Here is an 18,767-nt window from a genome sequence, read left to right as displayed (position 1 = left end):
GTTCTATTCGGGTCATATTTTTCAAGTTGTTCAGTTTTCTCTATTCACTAAATTTTTTGAACAATGACGTTGCAGTATTTGCTGCAGAACTGCTAAACATAGGCTTCTGGCTTCCCTGTTTAGCAAATGCTGCATTTTTATTTATCGGATCGATTTTTGCAGTCTAAGCTCAAGGATGCAGAAGCTACAAGCGGGTAAGATAAATGTTTTGGTGTTGGGTGTATTAACCTACACAACTCATTACACCGTCCCCCAGCGTACTACAAAAATGGCCGAACTAGGTGGAGTGGAACGCTCTGCGACCTGAAGGGGGGCGGAAAGTGAAGTGCCTCCTTTGCATTTAAAGAGACAGCACCAAAATGAGTTGCTCTCAGAAGAATCTCACAACAAGGGCAAAAGAGGGGCTGTGAGTCATAAATAAAAAGGAAATCGGACCAAAGAATTGCAGTTCCAATTTACATTGACCATGACTGAATGATTTTAATATGAACATTCTGGCATTAAAAGGCATGATATGTCCCCTATAAGAATTGGAGAAATCTATAAATGTGTAGATTTTTTAAATTAAAAAATATAGAAACTTTGTATGAATATGAAATGTCCCCAATGTAATGCAGCTTTCTGACCAGCTATTAGCCTTCGTCTTACCAATTAACCTCTGTGTCTCCAAAAACCCAATGAAATGGAAGTTGCACGTAAGATACTGACTATAAATAACTACTTCATTGAACCCTGCTTCAGAACATTTTACCTCCTGCTCCATACAAAGTTGTAGTTAGTAACCGGGGATTTTTAATGACATCCCATCTCATCCTTCTTTACTAACATAAATTCGATGTCCCTTAGAGGGCGCTGTCACTTTAGCCATGAGAACCAGTTAAAAACATGTATATATGTAGGGGGAAGAGTTCCTATTAAATGACAAAAGCAATATTCTCAAAGAATCTTAGCTTTAATACAAATAAAATGCAAGAGCGCAGAGAGGGGAACACATCCTGTCTACAGTAAATGTAGAGGCCCGTGCAGTACAGTAACAAAAAAAAAAAAAAAAACACGAGTTTGAACCTAACCCTGATTTACTGCTGCATTTTATTGAGGTTCTGTACATGAGAAGGGAGGAAAGCAATATATTTGCCAATCCTCTGGCTAAATGGGTCTTACCACCTCAAAACACGGTCGAACATCCTGAGGTTATGGGGCCATGTTTTTGTCATATTATACCTCTTTGCCTCAAAAGCCATCACAGTAAATCGAGCTGGGAAGTCGTATTAAACGGTGCAGAAGATGTGTGCTGAGACCGAGGCTGAGTGCAATCCTGGCACTCTGAGTGTACTCTGCAGTCTTAAAGTGAAGACGTGCAGCTGCTCCTTTGTCCTGTAAAAATACTTCAACAACCAGATGATTATACAGCGAATGGATTATGGTGCTCTTAAGCGACACTACACTGTAAAGTAGTATTTTCTGGTCATAGCCACTCATTCATTATAGTGTTTTGACATCACTTAGGGATAAATCTTTGGTGAATCTTATTCCTGAAAGAGGCAGAGGACTTTGTTAAAGGTTTTAACCTCTGTTCATGACTTATCATCCCCTTTATTTTATTTTTTTGGTTTTTGAAAAAGTGTTACCAGATTTACTTTTCATACTTCTGTTTGAATTATTTGAATTCCTCTGGGAAATATTAGAACTTTTTACGGATTGACATTCAATATTAAGTTGCAAAGGACTAAAAAGGGGTTCTCATCATCAACACTTAATAACATCCATTGTCTTCTGCTTATCCAAGATCGTGTCACTGATCCTGATTAGATCCCTGAAACATCTCAACTGACTCCCTTCGATGTGGAGAAGCAGCGGCTCTACTTTAGCTCCCTATGGATGATATCGCTCCTCATCTTATCTGTAAGACTGAGTCCAGCCACCCTCTGGTTGGAGCGCGTTTCGGCTGCTTGTATCCGGGTCTCGTTCTTTTGGTAACGATCCAGACCTCTTCACCATAGCTGAGGGTCGAATGTAGGCGGACCGGTAAATTGAGAACTTTGCTCTTTGGCTCAGTTTCACCACAACACTTAATAACAATTTTAAATGCGTCTCAGTAAATAAAAGATAACTGTTGAAGCGTTTAGATTTTTGTAAGTGAATACAAAAAATATAATTACATTATATAGTTATTACACACAGGATATATTTTTTTGAGTGTTTATTTTAGTTAATTTATTGATGATGGCTTACAGCTAATGAAATTCCTAAGTTCAGTTTTCCAGAACTTTCAAGTATTACATGAGACCAATAACAATAACATTCTCAGTTATCAGCAAACGGGCTTAAATCGGGGGCAACTGGACTTTCGTTCAGTTCTTTCTGAAAACGTTTCAACACCTGCCCAGAAGTCTTTATCAGTTCTGGTGGCTCGCACTTGAGAAACCTGCAGTTGGAGGCCCATCCTCCGAGGCGCATTCTAAGTCAGAATTATGATTTTAATTCCCCAAATTTCCCCATTGCGGGACAATAAAGGAATTAGGCGACTGCCATGCAAATGCATGGGCAGTGCCTATTACTATCCACCTAATAAGGGTTTTCACCCTTAATACAGCCCGAACCGTAGGGTCTATCCCCACAAAATACAGTGAATGTAATTCCCAAACCTGCATGTCAGCTCTTCTCATCTGTTGAAGTTCCTGCATCCTTTCATAATCCGATGATTAGGTGATCTTTACCACAGATCCTGGAGCTCCCCCTCCCTCTCCCCCTGGCTCTGCCTCTTCCTCTCCCTGTTTCAATGGGTGAATTTGGCCTTGTCTTTTAAGTAACTTCATGACTTCTCAATCCGCTGGTCCAAACTGGTCTGCTATCAGATTCCAAAACACGAAGGGAGACTTTTTAATTTTGCGACAATGTTGCAATGTTGCAAGTGGCCTTCAGGGAAAATTACAAGTCTAGTCCCCCTAGTGGCTAAATGTTATACTGCGCTGCAGTCATAGACGCAGTAGTGTGAAGGGGCTCCTCCTAGCTACGGAGAAAGAGAAACTTTGCAGGCTGGTAGATGTTGCCAGTTAAAGAGTTGTTTGGAAAGGAGGTGTGTGTGTGTGTGTGTGTGTGTGTGTGTGTGTGTGTGTGTGTGTGTGTGTGTGTGCATTAGTCTGAATGACATGGTGAACCTGGACATCTGTGACGCAGCACATTGCAATGCAGATAACATTTTTCACAGAAATTACTTTGCCTGGTTCTCAGCAAGATGAACCACAGTGTATCAAGAAGTGGTAAAGCTTTACCTCTTTAAAACATTTGGAGGTTTATTATGTGTAGCTTTATCTTTCTGTTTAATATTAACATGTAATGTAGTATCCCCGCAGCACCATAGGAAGTTACCAGACATTTTTGGGGGCAGGTGTTCAAGCGAAGAAAAGGGCAACTTTCACCAAATGTATTCATAAAATTTAAAAAAAGACAGGAGGATATATTTAACTTCCATATTTATTTTTGTTAATGCAATTATTACACGTCTATTCAAATTGGCTAGCTAAAATTATTAAATTGAATAAAAAATAATATCAGGCAAAATCAGACAGAACAGGGCCATAGTGTGCATGCTTTCTAATAACTAAAAAAACTATGGAATAAACATAAATACCTAATATAAAATGCAAGATAAGATAAGAATTCTTTTGTTGTCCCGCAGTGGGGAAATTCAGTTGTGACAGTGGCAAACACAGAGTTATACACAATTATCAGCAATGAACAAGAAGAAAAAGAAAAAACTAATCTAAAATTAGCTCTAGAGAAACACTAAGAGTAGAAGATAAAATAGTAAATACCAGAGTAAATAAATATTGCACAGTGGAAAACATTACCTCTTTATTTGTTATTTGGGACTCGCGAAGGACAACTAGATCATACAAACTTTTGAATCTTCATCTTTTTGATTTTTTTTAATCTTTTGAACGCTATAATGAGGGGGGAAAACCCTGTAACCGTTGTTAATTGCACAATAGTGCAGCAGCATCCCGAGGTAGCTAATGCATGTGCATGTGTTACCTCAGCATCTGGGGAACAGTGTAAATTGTTAGTGATTGGATCAGCGCCTGTGCAACCGTTAGCATGATGTTAACAGTTATTGAGTCTGTTGGGAACAGCAGAGATTATAAAGTCTAACTGCAGCTGGTAGAAACGACCTACGGAAACGTTCCTTAGGGGAAAAAAAACAAATAGCTAAGTAACATTTTTATATGTATTCATAATTTTTAGTATGCTGCTCTAGAGCGCTGTATTTGGCCCTCTGTGTAGATTAGTTTGTAATCTTGATTAATTAGCAAAGTGATTCAATTGTTGAGATATAAAGGCTCGCATGAAGAGAGCTCCTTGACCAAAGGTGACTCTTCCTGCACAGAACAGTTTATTTGCCAGGATGTTATAATTATAAAGCAGTGTATGTTTCTATTTCATTCAATTTGTTGTGAGAACTGCTTGAAATTGTCCTGCAAAATGTTTGTGGTCTTGCTTTCCACCCCTCCCCCCCTACGGGCTGTCGCATCAAAATAATAATGTTTTTAAATGAAAAAGCTACTGAACCAGTCTAATCTGTAGCGCAGTCAAACTTTCTTCATCTCTTTGTCTGCTGCAGCCGTCCCGGTTTCTCCCCCTCAGTCTTTTCATTAAACCGGACAAACGTCTCAGTAAACAACTGGGCGAGGCTTTGAAATCCTGGATTTCATGAGTACAAAATGTGTTGGCATCGGATAGAGACGTTGGGTCTGAAGCCACATATTGTTTTCGGTTTTGCGGTTAACTTTGCACCAGACAGCGTCAGGGTTTCCACAAACAATGCCATTACATTATTTGTTGCTGTGGATCAGAGAAGAGGTGTGGCGGCTGCAGCGGATCAGCACGGCGCTCAGCACTGCGTATTGGCTAAGGAAAAAAAAGGGCTCTAGCAGAGAGGACTCTTTTCTCAACCAGGGCAAAAGGGCAAGTGCTTGAGCACCACTAGGGGTCTATCTGTACACGTGCCTGAAGATTACAACACATTTCTGGTTCGCCTCTAACTTGAGTTTGCGTCCATTCATTTCTGTTGACATTGTTCTCTTGTCACACATGAAGCGCCAGAACGATCAGCTTTAAAAAGTGTTTCCTTAGGAAGACATTTTTGTTTTCAGAGAGAAGAGGCGGGTTGAAAAAGTATTCCTCTTAAACCAAAGTTGGTGGTGATTTCATATGTTTGTACAAACAATAAATCAATTCACTTTCCCGTTAAGTAATTAAACACCCATTGGAATAAAAGAAAAACAAGGAGCACTTTAACTAAAACCTCAGCTTTGTCTTTCTTGCAATATTTCTTATTCTTAGCTTTGATATATAGTTTGTATTTAAGGCTTTGTATCTGCACATTTTTTTGCCGCGGTGAAACCTCACGACACTGATAAATAACAGACCTCACCTTTTCTTTGCAGGGTTTAACATGACTGACTGCTCTCCCGGTCGCTCTGAGACCGCGTCCTCAGCTGTGAATCAACCGCGCACACAAAACCTCTCGGCTTTCAGTCCGCGAGGAGAGCAGAGGAGATTATCTCTGAAACGCTGCCCTGCTGTTAGGGGTTAGCAGAGTTGAAAGGTTGCCCTGTGCATCATTTATAGTCTCTTAAATAAGCCCGGACCTCACGTTGCAGCCAACTCTCCCTTTCGAACAGTTATCAGACTCTACAAATTACGAGTTATCTTTCACATTCATGAGTCCATATGGGGCCAGCAGGGGAGGGGAAGAGATGAGCAGTTAGATGAGTCTTTGACTTTTGCCTTTTACCTCAGTGGTTTGTTTTCGAAGCAACTGTACTTTCTTACAATGTTCTTAAGAGGTGTTGATCCATAGTTTGCCAATTTTTGCAAAAGGTCTTTCTACGTTTTTCTTAATGCTCCGTCTGCGTCTTCACTCATTTTCTATACCTAGATTCTTACAATTGTACTTAAGCCGCTAAAGCTCGGACCTGTGATTCATTCAGACATGAAGCAGCTTGTTTTTATGAGTTGGCTCTGAGGAAAGTCTCCAAATCCGTCCCCGCTACTGACCTGGAGAAGCACGAGATTTGGACCTAGAAGTTCGGGGTCTGGAATACGAGTATAGAAAAATAGGGAATTGTAGATGAATATTTGTGTTTCAAGAACATATTCCCTGCCCCATTGTCTACATGATGAATACAATTTTTATTTTTGAATAAGTTGTTCTAGTGAGACATCCAGCCAGCCATTTATTGTACACAGACTCTTTGACCAATCTGTCTCTATGAGTTGATTGAAATTGACTTTGCCTATTTTTGGCATTTTATTAAATTTTATACAATAGATGCTCATTCATTCATCAGTCGACGTATAGAGGGAGCCATTCATCCTTCCATCAATAAATCCATTAGTTTGTTCATCTAACAATCCATCAGTCTGTTCATCCATTGATCAGTCAGTCTTGCCCTCTTATCAGTCCATCTTGGCTGTTGTCCATCCATCCATTCATCTCTGGTTCTGTCCATCTAAGATGGATGGATTGATGGACGAACACAGCAATTTAAGATACTGTCATCTATGTTACTAATGATTATGTGGTTTTCAACTCACAGGGTTCCCCCATTATTACCTATTCTAGCCTCTGAGCAGGAGTTGACCACGGTTTTTCTTTCCATCAGTAGCTCAGACACTTCTAGCCATAACTTACACTGGTAAACTTGTGACTTCATCAGGTAGACGAAGAACAAAGCTATTATTATGGTACCTACGTACATATTTAGCATAAAACCAACATTTAAACCAGACTAGATGAACAAACATTTTTTTATTTTAACATAAGTTTATTGGTTAATATATAAAAACGTTTACAATACAATTAAGGGTTAAAAGTGTAGATGGTTAAAGTAATAAAAAAACAAGAGCCAGCAATAAATTCACAGTGATGTTTTCCAGTTGAAGAGAAATATGTATTCATTAAAAAGCATTGTTAACATTAGACTCTGCTTTAATTTAAATGTAAATGATTAAAATCCCTGTTTTAGAACAAGTCTACAGAAGTAGACTTATTATTTTTTTAATAATTTTATACACTGATATCATCACTTGTAATATCAGTGTAATCTTTCGCTACTGACTCCCTATGGGTATTTCAGTTTTTCAAACAAAAATAAATAGTTTATAAAAAAAAAAAAAAAAGAATAGTGATGATTGCCTGACAGTTTTCTCTTCCGTAGGTGATGCTGCCAAAACGTAGGGCTAAGTTCAGCATGTGGAAATAAAGTAAGGCCCAAACAGAGGTAAAGATAAACTAATTTCAGAGATATGCAGTACAGGTCTGTAGTACTGTGCGCACTGCACCTCTAACTGAATTATCCTCTCTAAAGGACCACCCTGGTGGCAAACATACGTTTCTGGTTTCCTGGTAACCAAAGGCTTTAACTTCTTATGGGTACATGGTCCTCCCACAGACCAGCAGTGTCACTGATGCCTATATATCTGCAGGAATGTGTTCGGCTGCAGCGCACCGAGACGATCTGTTATTGATGGAGCAAAGACCCTAATCGTGGGTCTGGGGCACACATATACACATGCATAAATGCACACTATATCTGTTGGCCTGTAAGTCTTATCCTCAGCAGGATACTCTCGCATGAGTCGATGGGAGATCACATAAACCTGCCACAGCTGCAATCTACGTCTCTTTGTCTCTCCGGCTAGTTCAAGAAGTTCAACAATCTTTACGATCCCCTAAGGACAACACACTCGTTAAAAACTAAAAACATATAACAACCATTTGCTAAAAATCACGACAACTTATTTAAAAGATGTAGGAAAAAAAATGACATTGTCAGCCTAGTAGTCCTAAATCTTGGCAGCAGATACACGTATGTTCGGCCCGGACGTAAGCAGCTTGAACTCGTGGTGCAGCGGCTCGTCTGGATCCGCCGGGATCGTTACGGCTTTTCTGACTAGCCTCACCTTGTACAGTTCAGTCCAGTTGTTTAAGGCAGCAGCAGCAATTTTCCAACAGCGTGCTCTTGCAAGTTAAAAGGCCAAACCGGAAAATGAAGTTGAAAGTTTATACAGACTTAATGAAAACATTACATAAAAATAGAGTCCAAATCAAAAACCCAAAGCATTTGATAAAAACATATTTGTGATGAGGCTACACATATGCCCCCATTCCCTGCTTTTTAAACCCCAGTTCCTGACCATTTATGAGGTACTGTTTCTTTTTGTATGATTCTGAGTTAAATACATCTATGTTACTCTAAATCAAAGCGTACAGCAACCTGTCAAGCTCCACGCTGGTATGATCGCATTTCCTTACCAAATCCAAACTGCTGGAAATGCGGCAGACTACCTGGTGTTTATGTCTTGTTTAGTTCTGTTTGTCTTGACCCGAATCCATGGCTTTTACTCATGCATAACTGCTACAGTGTTTGACCTTGTTTTCTTAGCTTTTGTTTCAGACAGCTGAGACAGATGGCGTTGTGGAACACCTGATTTGTGTGAAGTCTTGAAACTGAGAAATGCTCCTGAAATTTAATCAAGCACATGCAGCCTAGACGTATTAAAACTGCAGTAAAACTGTGGAGCTTCAGGGCATTAACAAGAAAAAAACGAAAGGTTTATGGTGGATATATACTACTATAATAATACTGTATCAGAATGAATTTATCTCTCCCAAGTATGGAGGGCAAAATGTGCCCAAAAAGAACTCTTTAGAATAATAAGAGTAAAAGTCATAATACCAAGACTGCAGCTAGATCTCATAGTCCTTATTTAGACCTGCAGTGCATTGACAATATAAGCTGCAAGTCATTTTTGGGTATGTTTCTACCTGATTTGCACTTTTAGAGACCAATATCTGTGTTATTGTTCTTCGTAAAAGGGCTTTCAAATAGGATAAAGGGTATCTGAACAACTTTCAAATCTTGTCACTGGTTCTTGGTTTAACTTTCTGTCTGGACTTTAACCGTTAATCTGTTGCTCTGGCTGTCGTCCTGCTTGAAGGTCTCCTCTCCTTTGTGGCCTCAGACAGGTTTTCTTGCAGGATTGCCCCGTGTTTAGCTCTATTTGTCATCCTATGAACTCTAATCTGTCACCCGCTTCTTGTGCAAAGCAAAATGTTGTCACCACTATGTTTTAGCACAGTGATGGTGTGCAGTGTTAGTCCACCACATACGGTGTATTTCTTGTTTGTTGTTGGCCAAAGAAAATCTGATTTTGGTCTCATCCAACAAGTGCACACACACTTCACCCTACATGGCTTGTGGCAAACTGCATTACTCAACTGCTTTCTTCTTACCACCCTCTCATAAAGCCCAGACATGTGGAGCACATTAATAATAGTATACCGACAGATGTTCCCATTTGAGCAGGGAATCTCTGCAGCTCCTCCAGAGTTACCATGGGTTTCTTCTTTACTCTCTCCCCGTACAGAAGATGGATGGAGCCATTTTCTGTGAGATGCTCAAAGCTTAGGACGCTGTTTTATAATGTACCCCTGCAACCTTATTACTGACCTGTCTAATGTTTCTCATGGTCTTCCTGATACTTTTTGGTCACTTGTGTTTTCTAGAAACCTCTGAGGGCTTCACAGAACACCTGGATTGATACTAACAAACGCAGGTGCACTCTGTTATCTAACAGGTTTTTTTTTTCTTTTTTATTGAGGAATATCAGGTAAAAGGAAGAGGGGCTTAACGGCGGCTACAAGTGTTTAAAAAAACATGTGGATCCTACAGCTTTACAATTATGCTACATGGCTTTGGTCTATTAAATTGCATCCCACATTTAAGTTAGTGGCTGTAACGAGTCAAAATGTGAAAAAGTTATATATATATATATATATATATATATATATATATATATATATATATACAGTATGTCGCTTTAGATAGTTGAATTCAGTTTTAATTATATAGCGCGGATTCACCACACAGGTCTTCTCAAGGCACTTTACTAAGTCAATTCAGTTAAACCATACAGACAGCTGTGTGACCAACCAATTTTTGACCAATCAGCCAGATTGGTCAAAAAGTTTCTCTAAAGAAACCCACCAGATTCCATCATAAGCAATTTTCTATGAAGGTGCTCCAAACTTTGGATCCTGATTCCCAGCTGTATACCAGAACTAAAATAACCAAAAAACGTCTGATTAACACAGCACTCTAGGTCTCTATCATTAGATTATTACTGCATAGATGAGTTCTCCATTTACTTTTTTCTCAGTTCTTTTCCACTTTGAGGCTTCTTTCCATGCACTTTGAGGCTTATTACTCTCCGTTGGGATCGTTAAAGTTCTGTTTTGTTTTTGTTTGGTTTTGTCTTTTTATTCACTCTTCATCTCCTGAGCCCTGGCCCCCAGGCATACCACTGGGTCACCCAGATGTGTCCAGTTGGGAAAAGGCCCAATTTGGTCAAACAGGCAGTCAATCGTTGACCTGACCAGTGCACAGAAACCCAGCAAAGGCCATGGGCCGCAGAGAATGAGAAAGCGACACTGCCTCTGCTAATGGAATCATAATAGTTAAGGACATTTATCTGTGTTCCAGCTCTGCTATCCAAACAAACACGACGGAGATGTGTCATAGTGGTTAATGGGCCAGTCAGAGGGATTATTTGAGCATTTTTAATCCTGACGGTGCTCGACTGCGCGCTCCTCTCCACAAACACCGCTGAAGTGAGACCCTTGTCAATCAGTCTTTGGACGTACGGCACCAGGGAATCTCAGAAAAGGTCAAGTTCAGCGTCGCACACACAGACGGGTAACATCCTAAACAGAGCAGTGTACTGTCAGCCATCAGTTTCAGGATATTAACGGTAGTACCACTAGACGCTTACCTTTTTAGATTACTTTGTTGGAGCCTAGTGTGACTCAACGTACTGGCAACCCCAAAGCTAAAAAAACAAAACAATTGAGGTTTTTTTTTTTTACAACGCAGACCAGCATTAGTCGGTAAACAAAACGGTTGAAAATTAGACTTATAAATATTGTAATTACTGTTTATTGATTCAATTTATCTCCATTGGAGAAAAGAAATCGCTGCATACAAAGCTCTATTAATACCAAGATTAATCAGAGAAAATTTTAAAACAATTGGTCTCTCTGAAAAGCTTTCCATTCAGCTGGAAAGCCGCGGAAACACTGCAAAATGCTCACCAATCCTCACACAAAATGCTTGTCATAAAGTTTGCATCTGACTATTTTGTACCTGAACCATCCTGTTTCACTTATTCTAAGAGACCCAGAATCGTTTAAATGGTCATCATACTGTATTGCAAGTAGGGTTGTACGGTAATATAGTAACAAGGTAATTCTGAGGTATCCAAAAGTATTGATGGCATTGCTTTTGAATATTACCTCAATAGTGCTTCAAGTGTATTCAAGTGGTCCCTCTGCTATGATGACCCAACAGCTTACTCTGCTCATTGGTAAATCTATTATCTTGGAAACTGACCAACCAGAGGGGTTTTAGGGGCATTGAAGATGTCAACTTTACTTGAAAGACAAAAGACATTTTTCATTTCATTGTTCAAATAAATCACCCTCAGACTCACACTGTGGGTTGTTATAGCTACGTATTACTCACCACAACACTCCTCGTTTAGCAATGGGGAGCCTTTGTGGTATGTTAAAAAATAAATGCTTCTCAACCCTAAAAAGCGAGCGGCCTGATATGTTCAAAATGTGCTCTTGACACAATTTATGTGTTTTCTGTATATATCAAACAACAAGCTGACCCCAAAGGTAACCGTAAGCAAACAACTCTTCAGGAAGCCGGTCTGCGGATGGAGTCGAGAGATGTGCAGCAGTCGTGTCGTAGAAATCTGTGTCCCTACAGCTTTTGACTCAGTGCTTTAAAGGCAAAGTTTATTTTGCTATTTTTATTTTTAGGGCCGACATTCAGATTTTGCTGAGCAGTAATTTTAGAAGCAACTCTTGCGGCTGATTTACTGATGCACGCGGGTCAGAGCTCTGATTTACTCACTTCCTGTTGCGACTGTTGTCTGCACTCATGTTTTCTCTGTCTCTGTTAAACCGTTTTTGTTTTTAGATGACTGCTTTTTATAGCGTCAACCTAATGATGAAAGAAGGGTTCTAACTTTTAAATAATCACGTGGAGGGAAATAATAACGAGAGCTGATGTCGATCTGTGAGCTGTTGATTGATTATGTTCGGTGCGGCCTTTAATGACCTGTCAAATGTTGGGGGGGAAAAAATGAGGTCAGAGGTCCTTAGATTCTGATCAACGGAGCCTCGGCCGCCGCCGCTTGGTTCTCGTCTCCGATAGAGACGAGCTGTGTTTGTTTTTCTCGTGGGGTTCTTGATGTCGGAAGTGAAGTCGGGCCGTTCTCCAAGAACAACATGTACAACCGCAAACGGACGACTTGAGATCTGCTGGGGAGTTGTGATGGAAGGAAAACTGAAGATAGAAACGTCAGGGGAACGGCGGGCAAGCAGAGGACCGGATCTTCTACCGGGCTTCATGAGCGGCTGCTCTGTGCGTATTCAATAGAAAACAAAAAAAAAAAAAGTTACTCTGGCTTCCTGTTATCAAATCTTACTCACAGCGTGATGTACTTTCAGACCTCTCTGAAAATAATCTATCATTAAGCCTGGTGACTGAACCCATACCACACCATCATCATTCCCTGTCAGCCCATTTGTTATTAAAGGGCAGGAATGTGTCTGGTACTCCATCATAGCGAGCGGCGCTGAGCGGTCGCTCTGCTGCAGGAGGCCTCAGGACTGAGCTGAATGCACGACACCTTTATACTTCACGACAAAAGCAGTGTTTAACTTTCAAATACATTTTCTGCAACAAAGCCTCAGGTAAGGGGTAACTGGGGCAAATAGAGTGTGCAAAAGTTTGTACCCCTTTAAACTTTACCACGTTTTGTTGCGATGCAATGCGTTTTGGGGGGGGGGGGGGATACCAAAGTAATACTTTGGTATAATTTTTTGCAAATAAGGAAATACTAAATCTTTTTAGCTCATCAGCATCAAATCATCTCATGACCCCCCGAAGAGGTGTCTCGCCACCCACAGGGGGGTCCCGACACTCACTTCGGGAACCCCTTTGACAGGCCAATACAAAGTGGTGCATAACTTTAAGGTGGGGAGGAAAATAATGATTTATTTCTTTTTTTTACAAATGAAAACCTGAAAATGTGGCTTACATATATTTTCACAGCCTACTACTCTGATACATCTGAATAAAATGCAGTTATTGCCTTCAGAAGTGTAATTTAGGCCACTCTCCCACCTGTTAGACTCGGTATGACTGAGGACTAAGTTTTATCCTGCAGGTCCTAGTTTGCTTTCAGAATACAGTTTGTCAAAGAAACTGAACCTCTGAAAATGCCAAGAATGTCTAATTCTTTATACCAAGGATGCATGTACTATTTTTCCAGAATTGTCCCCTCTGTTAAGCATGTCACATATCTTCATAAGTCAATAGTAGCATTTTAGATGTTTGTGGGGTACTGCATAAGGTCCAGAGGAATCCCACAGCCTCCATACAATGGTCTGGTCAAGCTGACACCAGTTTTGTGGCAGTACGTCACCCTTTATGTTCTCAGGCACTCTCCATCTAATCTGACTGACCTTGAGCTATTTTTTCAAAAAGCAAATCGGCTAAAGTTTCAGTGTCCAGAGTTGCAAAATATGTGGTTCTTTCAAAGTCTAAATATGGCGCTGAATATGAATATGATTTAAGGATTTCGGATCAACAGCACACGGATCGCCTCAACATAGAAAGTCAGATGTCGCAGGGCAGCTCCAACTTCCCCATCCAATATGCCTGCTGCCAGGCCCGTATTAAGACAGTGTGGTGCCCCTGGGCACTATACCTCAAAGTCCCCCCCCCCCCTTACCCGTGCTGTCCTCCGGTCAAAAACATCAGACATAATCAAGGGAATTTCTGTAATGTAATTTACTATTTATTAACTTACACAGCTACATGTAGGGATATGAGCTGTGAGCAATATTCAAATATCTAATTTTTAAATGTTGAAATAAAAAAAATCTTGATTTATTTATCATTTATTATTATTGTGACATCAGTGTTCACAAAACGAATAATGCATGGTCTTTCAACAATTTCAAGTAAATAATATAACAATTTATGAAAATATATTTTTAAAGCATGTGTCATGTGGTGCCCCCCCATGGTTGGGGCCCCTGGGCACTGGCCCACTGGCCCTTATGGATAATCCGGCCCTGCTGCTGCACATATGAAACAGAAAATTTCAGGTACAAACTTCTGATGGTTAGCATCTTTAAAACCAGTGGTACACATTGCACTGAACAGGAAAAATCTAATAGGCTTTAATTTTTTTAGATTGAAATTGTTATAAATGTTGTCTTTGGATAGCTGCAATTCTGATTGAAGCGTTTTCCTTCCTCCCGCAGATTGGCATTATCCATTTATATTCCACCCTACTTAAACGTTTTCACAGAGCTTGGAGGAACAGTCTGTGTCTTTTAAGGTATAGCCACTATGAAACAATCTGTGATTAAAACTTATTTCACCGCTCCGGGATCGGAGCGTCACTCCTGCAGGAGGAGGAGCCGCTGTGTCAGGAGGTCAATCTACATAAACCACTTGGTAAAGTGAAAACTCACACATAAACAGCCTAGAAGATAAAACGATTCCAAGAGGTTAAGTTCCTGGGAAAAACAAACATTCAGGACCTGATAGTTGAAACGTGCCTTTAGGTCCAACTCACGGCTTGAATTACAGTACATAACAACACTGTAAGGGTTTCTGCTTCCGATCCAGTTATAATGTTTTTAAGGCACGATATAAGTACATTTTCAAGTAAATCTTTGAACTAGCTTAAAACAGATTAAATTCTTACCAAAAATGTGATTCTGTTGCTTTTAATGAAGATGTTACAGGAAGTATTATTACTTTTTTTTTGCTCATGTGTCATATTCTTATATCGTTCTCATTAAAAAAGTAGTAGTGTTCCCTATTGTGTATTTAAGGAAGCAAAAACCAACTGGTTCTAATATTAATTCAATAAAAGGCCCAAGTCAAGTTTTGACTAAGGGCAAACAATACGTGAGTATCAGCCTATTTATTTATCCTATTTATAGGCTCTGTTTTACCAGTAGATTATACTTATCAGACTTGAGTCAACTTGTTTAAAAGAACTTTGTTTTTGTTCGGGAGAAAGAGAAGCCTACCCGCTGAACTTCCTTTGACCTGACCAAACTCCAGATAGTACCTGCGTAAATCCTCCATTTTAATTATCTTGATCTTCATTATATAGATGGCGCATAGTTAACATCATATTTTACAAGACACTGATGAATTACGCTTTCTGTCCAGGCTGTTTCACAATCAGACAGTTTCGAGTTATATGGCGAGTTAAATCAAAGCGTCTCAGGGAGGTCAGATGTTTGGATCTATTTTCAGTCTATGTGTGTTAACTCATGTCTGCAGCTTCAGATTTTGTCGGTGCAGACTTGGCTAGATTTTAAAAACAGAGTAGTGATTTGTTGCTCCAATATTTCATGCTGAAATAAATATATATATATATATATGTATATGTATATGTATATATATATATATATATATATATATATATATATATATATATATATATATATATATATATATATATATATATATATATATATATGCAACAGCATGAACATGACTTCTCACACAGCTGATGGCAGCCCAGCATATTTGTGGCTCTCTGTCTGTCCCATCGTTCAGGCTTACTTCAGCGGAGTACATCTTGGCAGACTTTACACTAAAGAAAGCAGGAAAATATACTATAGAACAAAATATTATTTATTGTCTTTATGGATAGCATTTATTTTAGAAGTGACTCAAACTTTTTTTTGTTTAAAGTTCAATTCAGTGGGGTTGTGTGATGTATTTCTTAGTAGTCAGTATCTTAGCAGACAACAGTTGGAGGGACATAAATTTAAAAGGCAAATTGCATGTTATTTCCATAAAGCAAAAATATACTGATTGCATGGATCCTAAATAATTAACATGTTTGCCTTTTCATTGTTTTTTTTAAAGCACATCAGCAATTAAATAATAATAAAATGCACATTTTGACAAAAATAAGCCTTTGTAGTAACACCTCTTTTAAAAACAGAGAGCACAATGTATAGATGATGTCGTCAACTGGATCCTCAGTCTCTGATAGGTTAGTCGGTTTTTACTTTCTAAATGTTTTACTGATCTTAAATAAACCCTGATTAGACACAACATTATGACAGGTGAAGTGTCCTGACGTCATGGCATGTGTAAGTGGGCCGAATTTAAAAGATCAGCAAAATAAACATTTGTTCGCAAAGTTGGTTTGTAACAGGAAAATGGGTGAGCCATGCAAGTTTGAGAAGAGCCACACTGTGATGGATGAGATGACTGGGTTACAGCACGTTCAATTCCATTCAGTTTATTTATATAGCGTAGTTCATGATACAAGTCATCTCAAGGCACTTTCCAAAGTCAAATTCAATCCGATTATACAGATCTGTCAAACAAAACGTGTCCTATCTAAGTATTGTTCAACAATGCCGCTTTTGTTGGGTGATCCCTTATTGCAGTGGTGAGTTTCTGTTAAACCAGCAGTACAATCATGGCCTCAATGATACAAGCAGGGGACGAAGACTGGTGTACACGTGTATAAAAGCTGGTTGTGGCTGGGTCTGCATGCCGGCGCTGTCACAAAGCAAAAATGTTGCATGAACTGGTTGAGGAGCACAGTCGTACCTTTGGGGTGTTGACTTGGCCACCAACTTGCCTACATCTCAGTCCAGTCAAGCAGCTGAGGGATTGGATTGAGATGTGGTCTGTCTGATCCATAGTTGCCCCAACTCTCAACTTAATCGACAGCAGGCGAAGTGTCTTGCCCAAGGACTGAGTGGGGACAGTCATAGTATGGAATCAAACCGGCAACCATTCCGGTTACAGGACAAAGTCTTTGCCCCATGGCCAATGTCACTTCATGGATTTACGTCTAGCATGTTAGTACCAAATACCACGACACAGTTTAGTGAGGCTCCTATCAGAACCAGTCTTGACTTTTTTGACAAAAAAAGGGGATCCAACAAACTTTTAGGCATAATGTTATACCCGATCGCTGTAGGCCTGCAGAAAATTAAATTGTTTATTTGTGCTTTTAAAAGTGTTTTGGCAGATTCTGTATATTAGATGTTACAACAGAAGATAAGGGGTTTGATTCCCATTGAGAGTATATTGTCATAAAGTTAAAGATACAGAATAAACTGACATACATTTATCTTCCACTATAAATCTTAAACATACACCCTTTCTGATGCATTTGTTATTCTATTGTTGGATTCTTTGACTTCCTTTGCTATGTTTTCCAAATGGTCCACTGCAAGGACTTCAGTTCCTTTGTTCTGGTTCAAATCTGAGTTTTTCTGAAAGTATTGCACCACCACGGCCGTCGATGTCTCTAAAAAACTCTGTAAATGCTCAGACGAGGCCTGAATAATGGAGGTACTGACTGGTTAAACATAGCGGAAAATAAGAACCCCAACTATTTCAGTCAGACAGCAATTGTCTTGTGAGTTTCATAAACAGAGCATTTTCCACCAAGTAAATATATCATTATATTAAACCCTCTTTTCCCAGACTGACCTGACCAAGACGGCAGCTCAAATACATGGTTTTAGTACATCACACGTTTGAATACATCGCATACAGTAAGATTATCAGTTTCGGAGTGTAGTCACAACCTCCAATCATGCTTTTAACTGTCATTTATAAAAGATTTGAATTCCCCTAGAGATAAAAGTGTTCTCAATTTCAAGTCCTTTTATGCATCATTCCAGGTCTAAGTGGATCAGGATGATGTCCTGAGAACACAGGCCGTATCAGTTAACGTTTCTTCACATATACAGACATAAATATGTAAGTAGAAGTCCAAAAATAGATTTGTAGATAGAAGTCAGCCACTGGGAGAGCCTACAAGCATAGAAAGATGGAGAATGTGCATATAAGGAGCACTGATGTACACTATAGCTGCAACCAGTGACAAAAAGCATCCAATCTTTATAAGAAATTGTCCTGGAGCATGCATTGAAAGCTGGTCTCCATAGTCCAGCAAAGGTAAAAAATAAATAAATAAATAGAGGTAATCAAATGTTTTATAACTTGCGAGTAAAATGTTTTTGTATTTCTAAAAAACAGATTCTCATCAATTAAAAAACCTAGATATTCATAAGATGTGACCATTTTAATTTCAGGTTAGAAGGAAACTGTTTACCATTTGAAAAAAGCATGGACTTTGATTTATCTGCATTAAGCTGAATTGACCGAGACTGAACAGTGACGAAAACTGACTGTAACAGCTCCAGTGATTTTGAAGACGAGAAAGAGGAACTATAGATTACTGTGTCATCAGCATACAGATGAGACCTAACATCAGTTAAGTTGTCACAAAGATCATTGCATCATTAAATTTCACATATGCATTTGTTTATTGTTGATTATGTTTAAAATGAAAGAAAGGCAGCCTTTCCTCAATAGATAATGTTGCGCTTACTGGTGTCACACTATAAATTGGCCAGCCAGATTCATAACGTGTAGCACTCTCCATTCTGAACATTATTAATCTGGGTCCGCTCGCATTGACTCTGTTTGGGAAATGAGGGACATTCAGAAAATCTCTCCAAGCTGATTGGGTGAAGCCACACCACTGTATCAAATTAACACGTAAGCAGCAGGCGTTATGAGAAACCACAGCAAGGTAAGCTAGTCAAAGCA

The sequence above is a fragment of the Fundulus heteroclitus genome, chromosome 2 (genome assembly GCF_011125445.2).
Source record: "Fundulus heteroclitus isolate FHET01 chromosome 2, MU-UCD_Fhet_4.1, whole genome shotgun sequence".
NCBI lineage: Eukaryota > Metazoa > Chordata > Actinopteri > Cyprinodontiformes > Fundulidae > Fundulus > Fundulus heteroclitus.
The sequence above is the reverse complement of the archived record's forward strand: the minus strand, read 5'-3'. Positions refer to the sequence as shown.